Source organism: Camelus ferus, chromosome 12, assembly GCF_009834535.1.
Source record: "Camelus ferus isolate YT-003-E chromosome 12, BCGSAC_Cfer_1.0, whole genome shotgun sequence".
In the NCBI taxonomy this organism is placed as follows: Eukaryota; Metazoa; Chordata; class Mammalia; order Artiodactyla; family Camelidae; genus Camelus; species Camelus ferus.
In genome coordinates this window covers 65,404,464-65,427,942 of record NC_045707.1, presented here as the reverse complement: position 1 = coordinate 65,427,942, position 23,479 = coordinate 65,404,464, and the positions used below count along the sequence as shown (strand labels likewise).

The following is a 23,479-nucleotide window of genomic DNA, read 5'->3' as shown; positions in this document are numbered from 1 at the left end:
CTGGATCTAGATGCTGAGATCCTCCCCTTTTGGGACACTAACAGGTTTTGGTACATCATCAACTACTGGGAGCTGATAAAGATATGATAGGCTGCTTGGGGAAGCACAAAAATTGAGGGGCAACCAAGAACTGAGGCACAGTTGGACAACAAGTTTCATCTTCCGCACAGGGCCACTCCTTCAAGACTGGGAGAGGTGTTTGTTTCATCTACTGTATAGAAACCAACACCCAGAGAGTCAAACAAAATGAAACATAGGCATATGTTCCAAGTGAGAGAATAAGGTAAAACCTAAGGGAAAAAAACCTTAATGAAGATGAGTAATTTGTTACTCATAAATTGTTCAAAGTAGTGATCATAAAGATGCTCACTGAAGTGGGGAGAAGAACGGATGAACACAATGAGGAGTTTAAAGAGATAGAAAACATAAGAAAGTACCAAATAGAAGTCACAGAGCTGAAGAAAACAATAACTGAACAGAAAAATACATTAGAGGGGTTCAACAGTAGATTAGATGATGCATAAGAAAGGATCAGTCAGTTCAAAGACAGAGCAGTGGAACTCATCCAATCAGAGCAGCAAAAAGAAAAAAGAATGAGAAAAAAGTGAAGGTAGCTTAAGGGATTTATGAGACATCAGATGGACTAATATTCATATCACAGGACTCACAGAAGAACAGAGAGAGAAAGGGGCAGAAATCTTATTTGAAGAAACAATGGCTGTAAATTTCTGGGGAAGGAGATGGACATCCAGGTCCAGGAAGCCCAAAGAATTCTAAAAAAGAGGAGCCCAAAGCAACAGGCACCAAGATACATTATAATTAAAATGTCAAAAAGTTAAAGAGAGAATCTTAAAAGCAGCAAGAGGAAATCAACTTACGGTATACAATGGAATCCCCATAAGACTGTCAGCAGATTTTTCAGTATAAACTATACAGGCTAGAAGAGACGGGCATGATATATTCAAAGTGCTGAAAGGGAAAAAAAAAATCTCCCAACCAATAGTGTTGTACTCAGCATAGTTATCATTCAGAAGTGAAGGAGAGATACCATTTTCCAGACAAGCAAAAGCTAAAGGAATTCATCAGCATTACAAGACACCATTACAACAAGCCTTACAGGAAATGTTAAAGGACTTCTTTAAGTTGAGAAGAAGGGTGCTAATTTGTAGCAAAAACACTTATGAAAGAAGAAGTCTCAGTGGAAAGCAGAATACACATTTTTCTCAAATGCACATGGAACATCTTCCAAGATAGATCATATGTTAGGTCATAGCCAAGTCTTAATAAATTTAAAGGGATTGAAATATTATGCATCTTGTTTGACCACAGTGGTATGAAACTAGAAATTAATTACTCTAAGAAAACAGAAAACTCACAAATATGTGGGAGTTAAACAACATGCTACTGAACAACAAGTGGGTCAAAGAAGAAATCAAAAGAGAAGTCAAAAGTACCTTGAAACAAATGAAAACGGAACGGTAACATACCAACATTAATGAGATGTAGTAAAAGCAGTTCCAAGAGGGGAAGTTCATAGTGATAAACGCCTATCTCAAGAAACAAGAGAAGTCTGAAAACAACCTTACTTTACACCTCAAGGAACTAGAAAAAGAAGACCAAATGAAACCCAAAGTTAAAAGGTAGAAGATAAAAAAGGTTAGAGCAGAGGCAAATGAATGAGAGACTAAAAAGACAATAGGAAAGATCAGTGAAACCAAGAGCTGGCTCTTTGAAAAGATAAACAAAATTCACAAACCTATAGTTAGACTCACTGAGAAAAAAAGAGAGGACTCAAAAGAATAAAATCAGAAATGAAAGAGGAGATGTTACAACTGGTAACACAGAAATACAAATACAAAGGATCATAAGAAACTATGAATAATTATCACTAACAAATTGGATTATTTAGAAGAAATGGATAAATCCCTAGAAACATACAAGGTGCCAAGACTGAATCATGATGACATAGAAAATCTGACCAGACTGATTAGGAGTAAGGAGGTTAAGTCAGTAGTCAAAAACCTCCCAACAAACAAAAGCTGAGGATCAGACAGTTCCACTGGTGAATTCTACCAAACATTCAAAGAAGAATTAATACCAGTCACTCGCAAACTCTTATAAAAATAAAAGAAGTAACTCTTCAAACGTATTGTATGAGGCAAGCATTACCTTAATACGAAAACCAGACAAGGATGCCACAAGAAAAGAAAATTACAAGCCAATATCCCTAATGAAAATAGATGTGTAAATCCCCAACAGAATATTAGGAAACAAAATTCATCGATATATAAACCATGATCAAATGGGATTTAGCTCAGGGATGCAAGGATGGCTTGACATCCACAAATTAGTGTGATATACCACATTAACAAAATGAAGGATAAAAACCATATGATCATCTCAATAGATACAGGAAAAGCATTTGACAAAATTTAACATCCTCTTATGATAAAAACTCTGAAAGTAAGTATAGTGGGAACATACCTCAATACAATAAAGGCCATATGGGGCAGGCTCACAGCTAACATCATACTCAGTTGTGAAAAGTTCAGAGCTTTTCCTCTGAGCTCAGGAACAAGACAGGATGTCCATTCTTGCCATTTTTACTCAACATAGTAGTAGAAGTCCTTACCAGAGCAATTAGGCAAGAAAAGGAAATAAAAGGCATCCAAATAGGAAAAGAAGAAGTAAAACTCACTATTCACAGATGACATGATATTATATATAGAAAACTCTTAAAACTCCTTCAAACTATTAATAAAACAACAAAAATAAAATTCAGTAAAGTTACAGGATACAAAATCAATACACAAAAATCTGTAGTGTTTCTATACACTGGTAATGAACTATCAGAAAGAGATAAAACCATTCTATTTACAGTTGCATCAAAAAGAATAAAATACCTAGGAATAAATTTAAACAAGGAGGTGAAAGATCTTTATATTGAAAATACAAGATATTAATGAAGGAGACCAAATGGGATGATATTTAGTGCTCAAAGATTGGAAGAATTAATATTGCTAAAATGTTCATACCACCCAAAGCAATATACATCTTCAGTACAATCCCTATCAAAATTCCAGTGGCATTTTTCACAGTAATAGAACAAACTAAGATTTGTATGGAAACATAAAAGACCCCAAAATAGCCAAAGCAGTCTTGAGAAAGAACAAAACTAGAGGTATCATGTTCCCTTGTCTCAAGTTGTATTACAAAGCTATAATAGTGAAAACAGGGCGGTATTGTCATAAAAACAGACAAATCAGTGGAGTTGAATAGAGAGCCCAGAAATAAACCCACACATGTAGTCAATTATTTTACAACAAAGGAGCCAAGAACATACAGTGGGAAAAGGACAGTCTCTTCAATAAATGGTGTTGGGAAAATTGGGCAGCCACATGCAAAAGAAGGAAACTGAATAACTATCTGAAATTCCTACACAAAAATTAGCTCAAAATGGATTAAAGATTTGAGCGTAAGACCTGAAAGCATTAGAACTCCTAGAAGAAAACATAGATGGTAAGCTCCTTGGCATAGATCTTGGAGATCATTTTTTGAATCTGACTCTGAAAGGAAAAGCAACAAAGGCAAAAAATAAGTGGAACTATATCAAACTAAAAACCTCTTCACAGCAAAGGAAACCATCAACAAAATGAAAAGGCAACTTACTGAGTGGGAGAAAATGTTTGCAAATCATATATCTGATATGGAGTTAATATCCAAAATATATAAAGAACTCATTTAGTTCAGTAACCAAAAACAATATGATTAAAAAACGAGCAGAAAACCTGCGTAGACATTTTTCCCAAGGAGCTATACAGATGACCAACAGGTACAGGAAAACACTCTCTATGTCATTAGTCATCAGGGAAATGCAAATCAAAACCACAGTAAGAAATCACCTCACACCTGTTAGAATGACTGTTATCAGTAAGACTAGAAATAATAAATGTTGGTGAGGATGTGCAGGAAAGAGAAACCCCATGCAGGGTTGGTGGGAATGTAAATTGTTGTAATCACTATAGAGAACAGTATGGAGGTTCCTCAAAAAATTAAAAGTAGAACTACCAAATGATCCAGCAGTTTTATTTCTGGGTACTTATATGAAGAAAATAAAAACAACTCAACTAAAAAAGATAGATGCAACGCCCCTCCATGTTCATGGCAGCATTATTTACAATAGCCAAGATCTGGAAACAGACTTAAGTGTCCATTGATTGATGAATAAAGAAGTGCTTATATACAATGGAATATTAGTCAGCCATTAAAAGAAGAAAATCTCCTTTGTAACATGAATCGACCTGAGGGCATTATGCTAAGTAAAATAAGTCAACGAAAGATACGTACCATATGATATTTCTTACATGTGGAATCTAAAAGCAAAAAAACAGAAAAAAACAGAAAAACCTAGCTTACAGAGTAGTGGTTGTCAGAAGCAAGGGTTGGAGGGTGGGAGAAATGGATGAACTCTATTTTTTTTTAATAAATCGAATTTTTTAAAAATGAACAACACTAGACAAATCCCATTAAAGAGACGTTCAACAAAATACTTGACCAGTTTTACCCAAGACTGTCAGGGTCATCAAAAACAAAGAAAACCTGAGCAACTGTATAGCCAAGAGGAGCTTAAGGAAATATGATGGTTAAATATAATGTGGTATCCTGGATAGGATCCTGCAACAAAAAAAGGTCATTATGTAAAACTAAGGAAATTTGATTAAAGTATGGACTTCGCTTAATAAAATTATATTTATTACTTGTAACAAAAGTACCATACTAATAGAAAATGTTAATAATAGGCAACACTGGGTGTGGGGTGTATAGCAACTCTGTACTGTCTCCTAAGGTTTTCTCTGAAATTGCCCTAAATAATAAAGTTTATTAAAAAAAAAAAAAGTACTGAGTCCCTCAAGTATTTTTTTTTAAACCCAGAAAACATGTACTTCACAACTTTTACCAGATTTTTGCTCATATTCCACTCTTAAATACATATTACTCCTGGAGCAACACAAGTTTTAAAAACTAGTAAAAAAGTGATTTGCTTGAGGGTGTTACATAACTGGTTCTTGCAAACAGGCCCAGCATTTATTACGCTGCATTTGCTGCTAGCTGCAAAACACATAAATAAATAAGGTGTGTTAAATATAATCTAAGTCCTTTACTATCATTAAAAGTTTTTAATCTTCAAAGTCCACCAACATTCTTGTAAAAACAATATTGACTATACCTTTGAAAGTGTAATTTGCGACTCCCAAATTCTTTCTTTAATAGAGTCTTATTACATTTTTATCATTTAAAGACAGACGTTGTTTTCAAATAAGTCATTTGTCAATTTTCAGAACAGTCTTGTCTTTGACACTTGAGTGATGGTTTGGTTCTCTTTTTATTACTAAAGCAAGTGTCACTGGGGCTGCACATGAAGGAAACAGCATTTATTGCCTCCAACCCAGATATTTTCTTGGCTGGCAGCAGGGAGGGGTGATATGTTCTGAATATTTTCCCTTACTTGCAGTCATACTTGGTTTTGACAAAATAAACACATTATTTTGTAGATTTTAATTAAAGTGAAAATGTGCACGGTAGCAAACCCAGCCCTAAACAGTTTCAGCCTTATCAACAAGAGGAACTTAAAGCCTTGCTTTTTGTTTTTAGCTTTACTTTTGGCCTATTAATAGATGAAGAGAAAAAAAGATGAGCTCTTTTATTCTTTGAAATTTTAAACAGACTTTTTTGAGTGAATTAGTATAGAGAAAATATTTGAAGAAACTGACATTGTTAATAGCTAAACCATTACTTCAGTAGTCTCTGATGTTCCAAACTTGTGCCTTCCACTTATGTAACCTCATTCCTCTTTTAGCTGAAGTTAACTGCCATGTCACTAAATCATAGAAATACCAAAAAATTAGACCAAAGATGTTAGTTTTGGAATTGTATATGGCAGGTGGTTCAGGTGATACTCAAAGAAAATACTAGTTAGTATTAGGCGGCTTTTAAGGTTAAAAATTAATAGCTTGGGTCAGGGAGGGTAATAGCTCAGTGGTAGAGTGCACGCACAAGGTCCTGGGTTCAATCCCTAGTACCTCCAATTAAAAAAGTCAGATTAATAGCTTAGGGAGTGGTTTAGGATCAGAAACCCAACATAAACAGTAGTCTCAGTCCTAGAATATTCTCCTTCATGTAGGCCCATCCCAAGGCTGCAGGAACTTCAAGGAGGAAGTGTTACAACTTGGATAATGACATTTGGACAGTTGACTTGCTCAGGTGGATTATTCAGGCATCACATCTGCTGTGAAACCTACAATCCAGGTGACAGGCTTTGAATCTATGCAGTATGAAAAGGAGGACATCTGATGTCACTTAAGAGGAAGTGTGAGTTGTGTGAGTATACTCGCCCACTTTGACAGCCACATGCTAGCACTGCTTGTAAGATAAATTTTGTGGTACTGTATGCAAAATTTCAAAGCATTTTCCCTGAAATAGCTGTCAGTGTTTAGGCAAACCTAAGTGGTAATTTTGAGCTCCATTTTAAAGGATGAAGGAAGCTAAAATGTACAAACTTCCAGTTATAAGACAAAAATGTACTAGGGGTGTAGTGTACACGATGGTAAGTGTAATTAATACTGCTGACTGTTATATATGAAAGTTGTTAAGAGAGTTAGTAAATCCTAAGAGTTGTCATCACAAGGAAAATTTTTTTCTTTTATTTTGTGTTCTTATCAAATGTAGATGTTCATTAAATATCCTGTGGTAATCATTTTATGACGTATGTAAGTTGAATCATTATGCTGTATACCCTAAACTTACACACGCTATATGTCAATTATATTGTAATAAAACTGGAAAGAAAAACAAAACTATTAGCAGTGTATTAATTTGCAAAAATACAAGATTATTTGGCTGTAGTTTTATTGATATGTTTTAATATTGTAGAAATTCAGGGGCAAAGTTATTGGTAAGTATATTGCTAATCTGAAACATTACTGAATAGGGTACTTAATCATTCAGCTAAAATTTGTTGAGCATTTAATATGTGTATGGCACTCTCTAGGCACTGGGGATATAGCAGTGAAGACAAAGTCTTTAACCCTATAGGATTTACTTTTGTGGTGGTAGTGGGGTAGAGAGACAGGGAATCAAAAAGTAAGTTAATATATAGCATACCAGTTGGTAGTGAGTCATTTGGAGAACAACAGTGCATTGTAAGCGGAAGCGGGGTTGCCACTGCAGGATGGCTCTGGAGGGTCAAATGGAAAATATCTAGCACTGCAGATAACTTAAATTCTGCCATAAAAAAACAAATAAACAATGAGCTGATGTGCCTGCATTTTAAAACAAAGAACATAATTTTTTAGTAGTAGAAAGTTACAAAAAACTCAGGTAGGTTTTGATGACAGTAAACAAATATTACAGCTAAAAATCAATCATAAAATTCGGTGAAGACTTTAAAGTTTTTATATCATATTAAATGTTTTACTTCGGATTCACAGGGTTTTAAAAAATGCCTTTATGTTTTCTGTGTGTTTTTGTGTAGAATTAATTGAATATGGTTTTTAAAACTTTATAGAATCATTATTCTATTTCTAAGTATTTAAAAACTCTTTTCTTATGTCTTTCCCTTTGTTCTTTTTATACATCATATTTCAGATTTAATTTAGTTCTTGAAATTTACTTCAGTTGGAAAGAAACTTAGGTCACCTCATCCAGCTTCTTAACCAGTAGTGGAATCTACTGAACATTGGTAGTGATTGGGAACTCCACATTTAAAGGGGAATCAATTCTCAATTAGATAGATGGGAAAGTATTGTATTCCTATAGATGTCTATGCTTTGGTCCAAGTCAAGTCCATTATTCCATAAAAGAGACAGAAATTTTGACAGCTGATTATCTCTTCATACTTACCCTTCCTTACTGCTAAATATTATTTTCTCCAAACTAACTTGCCATGGTTCCTGCAGTCTTACCTTACTGATTAGCCTTTGTGTCCTGTTTCACCTTGAATCATTCTCTTCGCTAGGCTCCATATTCTTGGTGATTTTCTTCCTACTTCTTGGATGATGCCTGTCCAGTCTCCTTCATGCGCTTCTCTTCCTCCCCAGTTTCCTTAGATGTTGATGTTTTCGAGTTTCTGTGGGTCTTACTTCTCACTGGGCAATCTCATCTTGTCCCGTGCCTTTTATCCGTAAGCGGATGACTCCTAGAATTTCTGTTAGTCTGTTGAGCATTTCCACTTGGATATCTGACAGACATCCCAGTATGTTCAAAACTGAGCTTATCAGCTTCCCTAAACCGTGTGTCCTTCCAGTGTCTTCTAACTCTATTATGAGTGTACTGTCACCTAAATAGAAAATGCAGATGTGTTCCTTGACTCCTATCTAATCAGTTATCACTGATTGATGCTAACTTCTAAGTATTGTTCTAATTCATCCTTCTTTTTCCATCTTCATTGTTCACTACTGTAATTCAGGACCCCTTATTACTACAACAGCCTCCGAACCTGAAACAGTCATATGAGGTAGGCAATGGTGGTCATGTATTTAACTTACCTATGATAGGTAAGATTCAGAGACATTAAGAACTCAGATCTTTCTAGTTCTAAAGCTCATGATGTTTTCACTGTATCATGCTGCCTTGCTGGCATTATCAGATTGATACCGCCTTTTACTGGAGGAATTTAGAATGCTGAAAATGAAACCTGTTACTTTAGATTCTAATGTAATATTTCAAAATATATTTAGATAGCAGAGCTGTTGTAGCTTATCAATTTATGAGAATTAAAATCTCGCCTTAGCCACATTCTACCTTCTATGTAACAGGGTTAATAGCTTCAGAGAATTCAAATTTGGAATTTGCATGTGGAGAGTTAAAAATTTTAAGGCTCTGGCAAGAGTATTTTATGAGACTAATAGTCTTTGTAGCTAACTGTTGAACTAATCAAGTTCATAATTTTGGGAGGGGTTGGGATTTTGTTTTTTAAAGAGGATTTAAGTTAGATAGCTTTTAGTTAGTATTGGTGAAGAAACGTTTTGAAAGTGGGACAGAGTACAACATCTTAGAAATTCTGGCTGTTTTCTGTAGAGATTAGTTTTTTCCACATTTGTCTTAGGGAAAGAAAGGAGGTATTCTCAGCATTGCTTTAAAATTATATTTTATCATAAGTTGTGCTTAGAGGGAATGGCCCCAGTGACCCTAGCTGTACTTTCGAATATAACTCTTTAGAATTTCTTTCACCATGGATGATTGATATCCTGAATTTAAGATCAAGATAAATTTGAAGCAAAACAAACCATGAAACCTTTAGGGAAAGAGTACATGTTGTCTTTATTAAAGTGGTAGGCAGGGAAGCTAAAAATTCTTAATTTGGCTTCCAGTAAAATTTTAATTTTGTTCACTTCATTTTCCATTTGAAGAATGAAGAAAATAGTTCCCAGCAATCTGCACTACAAGATTGTTCTCCAGACAAATAATTGTTATTTGTCTCAAAAGAACATTGAGTCTTGGACACTCTGAAATGCTATTACTTTATTGTAACTGTCTTCTAGGGAAGGAGCAAAGAAAAGATATTTTAAACATCCTTTCATTAGTGTTATTTGTAATGAGTTAATAGTCTGCATAGACTGTATACTATATTTTATTGATTCTAAGGGACGTTTTCCAATTTTATTCACTGAAATTTAGGTGTATCTAACAGTGGCATGTCATAGTTTAACTGGCACCTTCTGTTTCTTGGTGGGATACAAAATATCAGTCTTAAAATCAGTTATGTCTCAACTTCGATGAAAACAGTATATATCTTCATTGATATTAAAAGTAATAACAGGAACAATATTGCGATCTCTCTTCCTAAGGATCACTGTTCTGGTAGCCTCTACTTTCTTGAACATGACCAAGAACTGAAAAATAGGCAGAAGAGTATTCTGATGCTTAAAATTGCTGTTAAGAAGCTCATGAAGTAAAGACCGTGTACTTTAACAAAGTATTCCATTGTCTCTGAGTAGAAGGCCTTATTTTGCACCTCTTCTTAATAGATACGGGTATCTGATTACAGCAGAGTCCACGAGGATTCAGAAGAATAAACTTTAAAAATATGCACATACATGTTTAAGTGACAGTTCTAGGACCTGCTGACCATCAGCTGAGAATGAAGGTGACCATAAACAAAGTAAGAATTAAAATTTATTTTTAAAAAACAGCACAAAACACAAAACTGGCCATATAACACTATTTCAGGAGGAACAGACAGCTTGACAAGCACAGATCACCCCCGATTACCGCTTAGAAGAGATTCTTCATCAAAATGCAGTCTGTCCGATTCCACTGGCACTTTCTTTAAGGGACAGTTATATTTTATTTTAATTGGGGGAACATTTGCTGTTGATAAATTTTCCCCTCTTGTGGCTTAATGAAGTTGCCAGAACATACTTTGCCCTGAAAGTATCAGAAAAACTTTTCATACTCACCTGTCAGGCATCTGAAATAGGCTTTGATTCAGCTCTTGCGGTGGTCTCTGCCCATATTGCTAAGTGGCACCAGAGTGCTGTTTTTAGGTCTTAGGGCTAAAGACTGGGCATAGGTTGTAGGAAGGTGTTAGAGAGGAAAGAAAAAGGAGAAAAATGTAGAGAACACATTGTGGTCCTGAAGTGTTTCTAGAAGCTCTCACTGAGCAGTTGCGTGCGTCCAACTGCATTATTTTTGTTTGGGATAAACCCAGGTTATGTATCTCCATAAATTCTTAGCATTAGGGGGCCTTTGGGGACATTCCCCTAAGACATGTGAATTCTGAGCATAACTTTGCTGGCTGCAAGCACCGTTAGCCTAAGAGTAGATGTTAAGTTCTGTGTACGGGCAGGTTTCCAGCCTTTACTAATTAGGTTTTGCCTACTTAAATTCTCCTGGCAGTTTCCCTTGGCCACTGTGTTCTTCATTCACACTCTGCCCTAACCTGTTTTGTCTGTCGTCGGCTTTTGGTCTCTGCTTAGGCACTTACAGCTTTTCTTTCTAAAGAAGCCTTTAATAAAGTATTGATTTATACATTCTTTAGTTAATAATTTATTGTTAATTATAAAAGCAATTCACATTCTATAGGAAATATAAAGAGAAAAATACTTTTCATCCTAATACTAGTGTTAACACTTTAATGTGTTTTAGTCTAGTCTTTTTTTTTTCTGGGTTTATGTATTTTGTTTAGGGAATGGGAGAGAGAAAAATAAGTAAAAAAGTTATTTTTTTAAATGAGAATCTTCTCAAACTTGGTACTGGCCATGCAAAGTAATTTTTTAAATAAAACTTTTTTTTTCCGGAACCATTTTAGAATCACAGAAAAGTTGCAGAGACAGTACAGAGATTCTCATACATCCTTCAGTCAGCTTTCCCTAATGTTAATCTTTAATAGCTACAGTACACTTGTCAAAACTTAAGAAATTAACACTGGTACAATACTATTAACTAAACTACAGCCTGTATTTGGATTTCCCCAGTTTTTTCACTCATGTCCTTTTCTGTTCCAGGATCCAATCCAGAATACCATACTGCATTTTAAAAGAACAGCTTTGTCTTTTTTCTGCGTAACTTTTTATACCATGAACATTTTCCTTTGTCATTATATATTCTTTAAACAATGCTTATTAATGGCCCCGTAACAGTTCATCAAATGGATAGCTAGATGTACTCTGACGTAAATATTTCTGGTTAACTTTTGTTTTTCCTTGCATTTTGTGAGTGTGGGGAGTGTTAGAAAACAAAGTCAAATATTTTTATTAGTGAGGTGCTTGAGTTAGGTGAGTTTACTACTAGATTGTAACAGTAATTCTGAATGTATTGCTTAAAAGTGGAAAATAAATTATCGAGTTTATTTTCCTTAGAGGATATGTTTAAGAGCATTTTAGACTTGAGACTAATGCAGAAAGTCATAGTGACCTATTCATGAAGCAGTTTTTTTTGAGGGTTTTTTAAGAGTTGTGTAGCATTTGGCTTAGTGTATTTTGACCAGATTGTATGGTATGTACATGCTTTAGATACAAATAGTCAATATTAAGCTTATAATAAGTCTAGTAACTAGTATGATAGCCATCTGAGTTTAGTAATACAGATTTATGTATTTCCTCTTATACACCTGTGTATTCTGTTTCGAAAATTACTTTTTGTTTACTTTTCTGTTATTCTTCATTAGCACTTATTTAGTTCTAGGTTAAGCGTATTATATAAAAGAGAAGATGCTTAGAGATTTTCTTGTATGTCTTGTAGTGTTTTGTTGATGTCTGTAAGTTAGGTTGACACTGAATAATTTGTATATTTATTTAACATGAAATTGAAGTTTGAAAGGCTTACATTTAGTGTTTTGTTATTTTAAAGAAGGAAGCCATAAAGCCAAATGCTTTTTAAGAACTAGTAGGGGTATCATACTAAGGGAAAACACTGTAAAATTCATATTTGGATTTTACCTTTTATTGTTGGTCAGTGTAGTAAAACCTCATAAGTTAGATAGTTATTATGCTAGAGTTCATTCCCTGCCCAGGGACTAGTGTCTGTTAGTAAATTTATAAACTGGAGGTTTACTGTGAATTTTAAGCAGTCACTGGTTAATTTGACAAATTGCAAGAATTTATGTAGAAATAATAACTGAGTTGAACAATACAAACATGGAATTCTGATGTATAATGCTTACAGAAGACTGAATGCACTATCTCCATAATATCAAATATGCATATTCATTCCAATTTTCAGAGTTAATGATGGATGCTTTCTGGAGAATGGCCGTACTTTTTTACTGCTATCTTACAACCGCAGTGTCCTCATTCTGTGGTGCAATCTGTGAATTTTTAGTGAAGAGAGCTTCGTGATCTGTCAGATAGATTGTTCACCCCTTGATGTTGCTGGAGGACAGTATTTGATTTCCTTGTACATATTTTAATATTGCAACATAGGGCACTTAAACTAAGACTTTCTCTGGGAGTTCCCAAGGCTGGTATTTTTTCCTGTGATTGAAGGTGCTGGGATTGTTGCCATTGGTACTGATTACATTAGAATTAACCAAGGCAGAGTGACTCATCTGCTGGGTTTGCACATCTGTAGGTGTGTTTTTATATCTTAGGGCAGAGATTATGGGTACCCAGATTTAATTGTGTAAATTTCATCACCAGTGTTTCTGGGTGTAAGTATGTTCCAAGATTGTAGATGATTCCAGGATTGAATTATGACTGTTATTAAAGGTAAAGATTGTGTTCTATATATAAGCCATTTTACTACCATTTTCTCAGCACTTGCTAAACACACATACACAATTGTTGATTGATAGAAAGATAAATGGTAGCTGAAGATATACATACAGATTCTTGGATTTCTGTTCCTAAAAACCAGAATGCATGATTCAAAGTGAGTTTGTCAAATTCAGTATGAAATATACGGTTAAAGTGAGTAACATTTTCTAGAGGTGGAAGGAGGGGGAAGTCTAAGGTTTAGGTCATCATCCTACAGTGACACTCGCTACATATCCAGATACTGTAGGGAGACTGTTTATAGATAGATACTTTGACTTACTGTTAGACTTCAGGCATCCTAGTAGAACACCATTAATTTTATTCTTAGGAATTAGACATTCTCCTTGTGTATATTCTAGATTGTCTGCTTCTATAGGAAGATATTTTGGTAGAACATTAATGGTGTCTTTAAGATCGTAGGGGAAAATGTGAACTCAGCAGTGCAAACTGGCCCTTTATAAAATCCATGAGCCTACCTTCCTGCCTCTCTCCTGTTATTTTCCTATGCATATGCTACATTTCAACTATAAGGAACTTCTCTTCTGAAGCAAGCCATGCATGTTCTTTTAGGCCTCTGTGCTTTAGTATGCACTCTTCTTGATCTGGATTAGCAAATTCCCATCTGTCTTTCAGGACTGACTCACCTCTTCTAGGAAGGCTCCCTTGTCACTTCTGTCTTTCCTTTTGCTCTGAGTTAAATGTTCTGATTGCACTGGTGCATGGGTCTGTAACTCTGCCTTGTATTTCTTTTCTTGTTTATCTTCCTCACTAAACAGTAAACTCCTTGGAATCAGGGATGGTATATGTCATCCTTGTTTCTTTAACTTTTAAGTCAGTGTCTGACTAAAAGAGTTGGAACTTAGAAAATACTTGTTGAATGCTTTAATGTGTAGATGGAGAAATGAATGAACTCATTTTTTTTCCTTCCTTAATACTGGATAGCTGTTTACAAATCATTTTTATCTACCAAGTAACCTTTATTAGCTTAATTTAAATAGCTATGTCTGAAATAAAGAAATGTTACTTTATTAATATTTTAAATTTATTCATAAGAAAATGAATTGGTGACAGTTTATACATAAGCATGCACTTAATATTTCTTGATCATCCTGGTTGTACTTGTCTCTTACAGAGAAAACAAAAATGAGAGGAATCTGGTTTAAATTGCAATACAAGGAATCTAGATTAGACATAAAGAGTTTCCAGAAAATAAAATACGAGATATTGAAGTGATTTGTAAGTAATGTAATTGATTTTTTTGAGAGTTAAAAAGGAGGAGTGGATGGAGGGTTGTGAATTGCAAAGTGGTTCACCAACATTGCCCTTAGTAAAGTGAAAAACTTAAAGTAAGAAAATCTATTTAGGGATATATAGGTACAACCATATTCATGGATAGATGCTTCAGAATACTGGGGTACTTTTTTGGTTTAGTGTGTACATGTATATTTAAAATTTTCAGCTAACCAAGGGAACTGTGTATCCTTACTTGTCACAGAATGGTTCTTGTTTAGATGACTAGCAGAATGTACTGAGAATCTCCCCCTTTAGCTTTTTTTTTTTTTTAACTTCCTTAGAGCAATATAAATAGTAAAAAAATCTTCAGCAGTGTTAAGAATAAACAGAAAATTAAGGCATTTCAATTAAAAAAAAAAAGATTTATCCAATAGTTTAAAAATAATCAACCAGACCAGTGACACAGAGAACAAGGCTTTTGAATGCTACTCTCTTGATTGTCTTAATATAATTAAATATGGCAGTTAGTTATGCCTAAAGTACAGTTATATTGCTATGCTTCTAACTATAGATATTCTGTCCTGGCTGTGTTTGAACAGAACTACTGTAGCGGAAGCCAAACTCGCCCTCTGTGCTAGTGAGCTGAAAGAGCAAATATACCTTCCTGAGCCCCAGGTTTATAATCACACTCGTGAATAGAGCTCAGTGTTCTCTTTGCTTGTCATTCTGCAGGGATCGTGTTGGAATAATTTAGGACAGCTTTACTAAATTTATTAATGCAACTCTTGTTAAGAGGATGGGGCTTAAATTCTAGGCTTTTGTGCTTACAGTGGGAAAGACTCTATAATATAAAAGACAGGATTTTACCTGTACTGGTTATATAATAACGCCTGTCTTTTTAAATACTATGTATCTTTCTTAATGTCTTTATGGCCAGAATTTATTTGGTTTTCACAATAACTGTGTGAAATAGGTATCCTAATCTTTTAAGTGAGAAAATTTAGGCAAAGAAATTTTGACCAACTGCCAAAGACTTACAAGTTTTTTTTTTTTTTTTTAATTGGGGTGGGGAGAGAGGTAATTAGGTTTATTTATTTATTTTTGGAGGAGTTACTGGGGATTGAACCCAGGACCTCATGCATGCTAAACATGTGCTCTGCCACTTGAGCTGTACCCTCCCGACTAAAAACATACAAGTTTTATAATAAATTGTTGTTACAATTTCGATAGCTAACATTTCCTACATGCTTACTATATGCTAAGCACTATTTTAAGCTTTTTATGTGTATTAATTGATAAGAACTTGGGCTTTGGAGTCAGATCTGGATTTAATTCCGGCTTCCTCTTATCAGCTGTTAACCTAGGGAAAGCTACTTAAACCCTTCAAGCCTTAATTTCCTCATTTGGCACATGGAAATAATGATAATACTACCTCATAGGGTTGTTGCATGGATTGAGATTATCCAAGTGAATCAATGTTTGGTGCACAGTAGGGGCTTTAAAATCAGTTTGCTGTTTTACAAAATGGAGTGTTAGTAGACAGGATTTAGTGTAATTTTTAGCTTTTTTGATAATTTTCCTGGTAAAATCACTATCCTTCTTGAGTATAGACTCATAGTTGATGATGATATAAATACCTGTTTTATAGAAAAACATCCATGTTACAACAAGATTATAGCTCTATGTAGTGGTTCTAAGTACCTCTTCCCTCTCACTACCTCCCAATCACCTTTTGGTTCTAAACCTTCCACTAGTCAGAAGAAATCAAAGAGGATTAAAAAGTCATGGAGAGTACCCAAGGTATTCATGCTCCAAAGTCAAAGGCGAGACATCCTCAGTCCATTGGGTTGTATTCATTCAGTTGTTTGGAACTCAGAATGTATTTTCTTACAGATAATATACTTTTTAATGAAGCACATAAAGTCTTTTAATTCCTGATACAACTGATACACTGTATATTTGCACTGTAAAACAGTAAAAAGCAAGCAAAAATTTCATAATACTTTGATACCACGAATACTCGGAGTAATTAAATCAGTGAAACTATATTGTTCATATATATTGATCCCCCCCCCCCCCCAAAAGGCCTGGAGAGGATTCTGGGAGGATAGAATAGGAAGCATCAGGAATCTGTCTCCCCACCTACATGATAGTTGCATTGGCAGAATCTGATGTAACTGTTTTGGAACTCTGGAGTTACTGAGACTTGCAGCTTCCAGGAGAAAACTCAGATGTGAATTGCGGCCATGCCCTACTCCCAGCCCTGTGGGGCTTGCACACAGCTTTTGGGAGATAGGGTAAATGAGGACCCTCTCCTCCAAGTGCCAAGAATTTATACTGGGATCACAGATTCCTGCTTCTGGTCACAGAGATGCAGACAAAGAGGTGGACAACTGTTGTTATTGTATGTACCTGCATTGTTGCAAGCCCCTCCTCCACCTGTTGAAGTCACTTCCAGGAGATTTAAAAGACTGGCAGCCTTCCCCCCCCCCATTCATTCTTCTCTTTTTCCCCCTTTGGGAGCCAGAAATTAAAGACTAGGACATTCAAAAACAACTGCATATACAAGGAGAATTAGAAAGTGACAACACATGCCCAGAGAGAGGCTCAGAAAAGATCTGAGAAGAACTTGAGTTTACACCTCAGTCTGACCCTTGGCAGAGGCAGCCTTTAACAGTCAAAAATTTAAAAAACAAAAAAAACCCCAGCAAACCCTGGAGAAGGAAGAGAATATTATTTCCAGAATTACCACATTTATTAGGTTCAGATGTCTAGTTTTCAACAACAACAACAACAACGAAACCACAAGGCATACAAAAAGATAGGAAAATATGGCTCATTCACAGAAAAAAATAATATTAGACAAAGACTTTAAAAACAACTGTCCTAAAGATGCTCAAAGAACTAAAGGACAATGTGGAAAAGCCAAGAACAAAAGAAACATCAATAAAGAGAAAACATAAAAAGAAACCAAGTAGAAATTCTGAAGCTGGAAAGTACAGTAAATAAAATGAAAATTTTAGTACATAAATTCAAAGGCAGATGTAAGCAGGCAGAACAGAGAATTGGCAAACTTACCAGCTCCGAGAAATAAAACAGTGGAAAAAAGCAAGCAGAACCTGTGGAACCTGTGGGACACTGTTAAACAGACCAACATACATATTGCAGGAGTCCTAGAAAGAGAAGAGAGTTGGGGGCAGAGAGAATATTTGAGGAAATAATGACTGAAAACTTCCCAAATTTGATGAACGACATGAACATAAATAAACATCCAAAGAGCTCGTCACGCTCCAAGTAAGATTAAGTCAAAGAGACTTAGAACAAGAGACATTATAGTCAGCCTTCCAGAAGACAAAGGCGAGGAATCCTGAGAGCAGCAAGAGGAGAGCTCATCATCATGTACAAGGGGTGCTCTGTAAGATTATTAGCACATAGCTCATCAGGAACTTTGGAGGCCAGGTGACAGTGTGCTGATACATTTAAAGTGCTAAAAGAAAACAGTCTGTCCACTAGGAATCCTATTACCTGGCAAAACTGTCCTTCAGAAGTGAGGGAACAATTAAGACATCCCCAGGTAAACAAAAGCTGAGGGAGTTCATTACCACTAGACCTGCCCTGCAAGCAATGCACAAGGGAGTTCTGCAAGGTGAAGCGAAAGGACACTATAATAACTTGAAGTCATGTGGAGAAATAAAGATCTCAATAAAGGGAATTATAAAAGCTAGTACTACTGTAACAAAGATTTGTAATGCATTGTTTGTTTTCTACACAACTTAAGAGATTAATACGTTTAAAGGGAAAAATTGTTAGTCTAGAAGCTTATATTGCTGTAACTTCAGTTTGTAATTATTTCCTACATAATTTAAGAGGTTAATGCAGTTAAAATAATTATTAGATTACATGTTGCGGCACACAGTGTATAAAGATGTAATTTTGTGACCATCAGTACTGAAAGGAGTGGGGATGGAGCTATGATGGAGTAGAGTTTTTGTACGTTGTTAATGTTAAACTGGTATAAATGCAAAAAGAACTGTCACAACTTTAGGATGTTAAATGTATTCCCTATGGTAAGCGCAAAGAAAATAGCTGTAGAATATATACAAAAGGAAATGAGAAAGGAATTTAAACACTTTACTAGAACTTAATACAAAAAAAGACAGTAATGTGAGAAATGAAGGACAAGGAAACTTAAAGCATATAGAAAACAAGTAACAAAATGATAGACCTAAACCCTCCTTATCAGTATCAAAAGACAGATTGGCAGAATGGACAAAAACACACGATCCAACTGTATGCTGTCTACAAGAGACTCACTTGAGATCCAAAGACAAAAACAAATTGAAAGTGAGAAGGTGGAAAAAGATACTATGTGCAAATAGTAACCAAACAAGGGGCAGGGATGGCTATACTATTATCAATCAAAGTAGAGTTTAAATTTTAAAAGGTTATTATGGACAAAGAAAAACGTTATATATTAATAAAATGTTCAGTAGAGCAAGAAGATAATAACAATTATAGACATTTACTTACCTAATCACAGACCACTGAAATATATAAAACAGAAGCTGATGGAATTGAAGTGAGAAATAGTTCTGCAAGGAGAGTTGGGAGGCTTTCATGCTCTACCCACAGTAATGGAGAGGACAACCAGACAGAAGACAAGTAAGGAAACAGAGGACCTAACACAGTGGACCAACTGTCTCTAACAGGTACATACAAAACACTCTATCCAACAACAGTGTACACAGTTTTTTCAAGTGTGTATGGAACATTTTCTAGGATAGACCATATGTTAAGCCATAAATTAAGACACAAAACATTTTAAAAGATAGATATCATGCAAAATATCTTCTCCAACCACAGGGAATGAAGTTAGAAATCAACAACAGAAGGAAAACTGAAAATTTCACAAAATTGTGTAAATTGAACAACACACTTTTAAACGATCAAAGAAAAAAAATCACAATGAAAATCACAAGGGAAATTAGGAGATACTTAGGGACAAATGAAAATGAAAACACAATATGCCAAAACTTAGGCTAAGGGGGATTTTGTAGTTACATAAATGCTTACGTTAAAAAGTAAAAAAGATCTCTAGCTTTATAACTTAAGGAAATAGAAAAAGAACAAACTAAAACCAAAGTTAGCAGAAGGAAGGAAAGATTAAAGGAGAGATAAATGAAATAGAGAATAGAAAAAGTCAGTGAACCAAAAATTTGTTCTTTGAAAACATCAACAAAATTGACAAATGCTTAGCTAGGATGGACTGAAAAAAGAAGGAAAGACTCAAATTATTGAAGTCATGAGTGGAAGTGATGACATCACCATCAACTCTACTGAAACAAAAAGGATTATAGAGAGTACTATGAACAATTGTATGCCAACAAATTGGAGAACTTAGATAAAGTGGGCACGTTCCTGGAAATACAAAAACCTACCAAGGTAAATCATAAAGAAATAGAAAATCTGAACAGACCTATAAGTAAGGAGATTGAATCAGTTAAAAAAAAAAAAAATCTCTTGACTAGAAAAGCCCTGGCTTCACCAGTGAGTTCTACCAAACAGGTAAAGAATAGTATCAGTCCTCTCAAACTTTTCCAAAATATTGAAGAGGAGAGAATTCTAACTATTCTATGAGGTCAGCATTACCCTGGTAACAAAGCCAGACAAAGACACAGGAAAACAAAACTACAGATCAGTATCTCTCATAAACACTAATTCAGAAATCTTCAACAAAATACTAGCAAACTGAATTCAGCCACATAATAAAAGGAATATACACCATGGCAAAGTGGGATTTATTCTTGGAATGCAAGGATGGTACAACATAGGAAAATTTATCTGTGTAATATACCACATTAACAGAATGAAGGGGGGGGAAGATCATCTCAATTGATAAAGAAAAAGCATTTGACAGAGTTCAACACCTTTTCATGATAAAAGCATTAAAAAAACTAAGAATAGAAGGAAACCGCCTCAACATGATAAAAGCCATGTATGAAAAACCCACAGTGAGATTTTTTTCAAAAATAGAAAACCTATCTTAAGGGACCCTGAATAGCCAAAACAATCTTGAAAAAATAAAACTGGATGACATACTTCCTGATTTCGGAACTTTCTACAGAGCCACAGTAATCAAAACAATGTGGTGCTGGCATAAATACAGACATACAGACCAATGGAATAGAATAAAGAACCCAGAAATAAATCCTCACATATATGGTCAAATAAGTTTTGAAAAGGGTACAAGGACCACAGTGGGGAAAGAGGGTCTTCAACAAATGCTGCTGGGACGACTGGATATCCACATACAAAAGAATGAACTTGGACCTTCACCTAACACCGTATACAAACATTAACTCAAATTGGATCAGGGACCTAAATATAAGACATAGAACAATAAGATTCTTAGAAGAAAACATAGGACAAAAGCTTCACGACATTGGATTTGACAGTGCTTTCTTGACTATGACACCGAGAGCACAGGCAACAAAAGCAAAGTAGACAAGTTGGACTTAATGAAAAATAAAATTTTTACATTAAAGACACTATCAACAGAGTGAAAAAGGCAACTCATAAATGAGAGAAAATATTTACGAATCATATATTTGATAAGGCATTAATACCCAGAATATATAGAGAACTTCTAAAACTCAGCAACAAAAGAACAAACAACGTGATTAAAAAATGGGCAAAGGACTGGAATGACATTTCTCCAAAGAAGATATACAAATGGCCAGTAAGCAGATGTAAAGATGCTCAACACTAATCATTAGGGAAAGGGAAATCAAAATTACAATGAGATACCACCTCATACCCATTAGCACGGATAATTAAAAAAAAAAAAACAAGTATTGTCAGGGATGTAGAGGAACCCTTGTGCATTCCTAGTGAGAAAGTAAATGGTACAGCCACTGTGGATACAATATGGAAGTTCCTTAAAAAATTAAAAAATAGAATTACTACATGATCCAGCAGTATCACTTCTGTCTATGTATCCAAAATAATTGAAAGCAGGGTCTTGAAGAGTAACTGTGCGTCCATGATCATAGCAGCGTTATTCACTATAGCCAGAAGGTGGATAAATGTCCATCAACAGATGAGTGGATTAGCAAATTCTGGTATATATTCAGCAGAATGTTGAAATTCTGACACGTTATAGCATGGATAAACTGTGAGTACATTATGCGAAGTGAGATAAAGCAGACACAACAAGATTAATATTGTATGATATCACTTAAATAAGGTACTTAGCATAGTCAAACTCACAAGTACAGAAAGTAGAAGGGTGGTTGCCAGGATTTGGGCAGAAGGGAGATGAGTTATTTAATGGGTATAGAGTTTCATTTCTGCAAGATGAAAAAGTTCTCAAGATCAGTTGCACAATATTGAATATATTTAACACTACTGACTGTACACTAAAAAATGAGTAAGATGGTAAATTTAATGTTATGTGTATTTTACCACAATTTTAAAAATTAGAAAAAGAAAAAAGATCTGAAGTGAAACAATAAAAATTTTCCAGAGTTTCCATCAGAGGCTTTTTAATATTTTCAAGAACGTTACGAGTTGGTACACTGATTCTTTTGTGTGTTTAACTGCATTTCAAAACTATAGACTTCTTGATACAGGGGTGTAGATGGATCGCCCTCACTTCTCTTAATCATATTTACTATAAATCAGCTCATTTCAGGATAGGGGTTGTGGACAGTTTTACAGACCAGAGGCAAAGCATGATGTATGTTAAGCTTCTGGAGAAAAGAAAACTTTGCTAAGGAAGAGGCAGTGGGTTGCTGCCCACCCTAATGTGGGATGTAGTAGCAGCTCACGGCGGGTGTAACCAAACACCTGGCCGAACTGCTGATTTTTATGTATAGGTTAAAGGTCCAAAATTACAAATTTTATTTGTGTGTGGGTTCCTGGTTTTGGAAATGTTCGTTTTGGGTATCAATCATATTTGTTAACTTAATGTGTAGATTAAAATGAGACTATTCGTAAAACCCTGAACATAACGCCTAATATAGTGCAGCTATTCAGTAACTGCTAGTGCTCATGTTTGAGTGAATTTGATTTTTTTCTGTGTTATAAAAAGTGAATAAACTAACCAGAAAGTTTCCAAAAGTATATTGGAATCTCTTGAAGCTCTAGATTGTAATTTATTGCTGTAATTTATATCATTATCCTGTGACCCTATGGCATCCTTGTTCATCCTGACTGTTTTCTGATGACTGACTCCGCTGATTCGGTTCTGGGAGGTCTTGTGGATTAGGGAGATACAGAGGGTGGATTCTAAAGAACTCAGCTCTTTGGGAGGAGTGACAGCAAGGTTTAAGAGAAGTGGCTGGAGGTGGAGAATTAGCCTGCCATTGGCTAACATGGGGTTTTTAGAGCTGGAAAGGAACCTGGAAGATGGTTTAGTCTAACCTCTCATTTTATGGCTGAGGAGATAAGTACAGAGAACTGTGCTGTCTCATGTCACAGCTGTAGTGGAGAAGCTGGAATCAATGGCTCCTAAAGGTCCTGATATCCAAACAGCATGGAACACAGGTTATTGGATTTTTCCTTTTCTTAGAAAAGGCCATGTTAATGACAACATGCATACACCATATTAATTTTTGGAATAGATCTTATACATTAAATAAATTTTAATTAAAAATTTAGACTTTTCAGTTTGTTTAAATAGATGAACTAAACTAACAGTACTGCCAGAAGTCTCGTAAGAAAAACTGGTTTTAAAGAAATAAGAAATTCTTGACTGTCTTCTTGCTATTTCTAGGTTAAGTCAGCAAACAAAGAAAACATGGTATTTTGAAGTATGATTAAACTCCTGATGCTGCAGCAGAGGCTAAGAATATTAATGGCCAGATCTAGGTAAGTTGAAGTTTACTTTTTAAAAACTCATTAAGTCCACAAATTATATTTTTTAAACTAGAGATTTTAAATTTTTTTAATAAAGTCATTTTGCCTTCTGATATGCTGTCACCTCCCAATCC

At 35.0% G+C, this 23,479-nt stretch overlaps 1 protein-coding gene across 3 annotated transcripts in view; it reads left to right on the top strand.

Moving 5' to 3' along the window:
• Nucleotides 1–23,479, top strand: part of FRS2 (fibroblast growth factor receptor substrate 2) — a 104,959-nt gene that overhangs the window by 66,679 nt on the left and 14,801 nt on the right. For 2 of the 3 annotated variants that reach the window (XM_032493787.1, XM_032493785.1), the window contains one exon: nt 23,263–23,357. The gene's annotated coding sequence lies outside the window, so the exon portion shown is untranslated. Of the gene's footprint in view, nt 1–14,405; nt 14,490–23,262; nt 23,358–23,479 lie in introns of those variants that run through there. The other variant, XM_032493786.1, reaches the window with a different exon arrangement.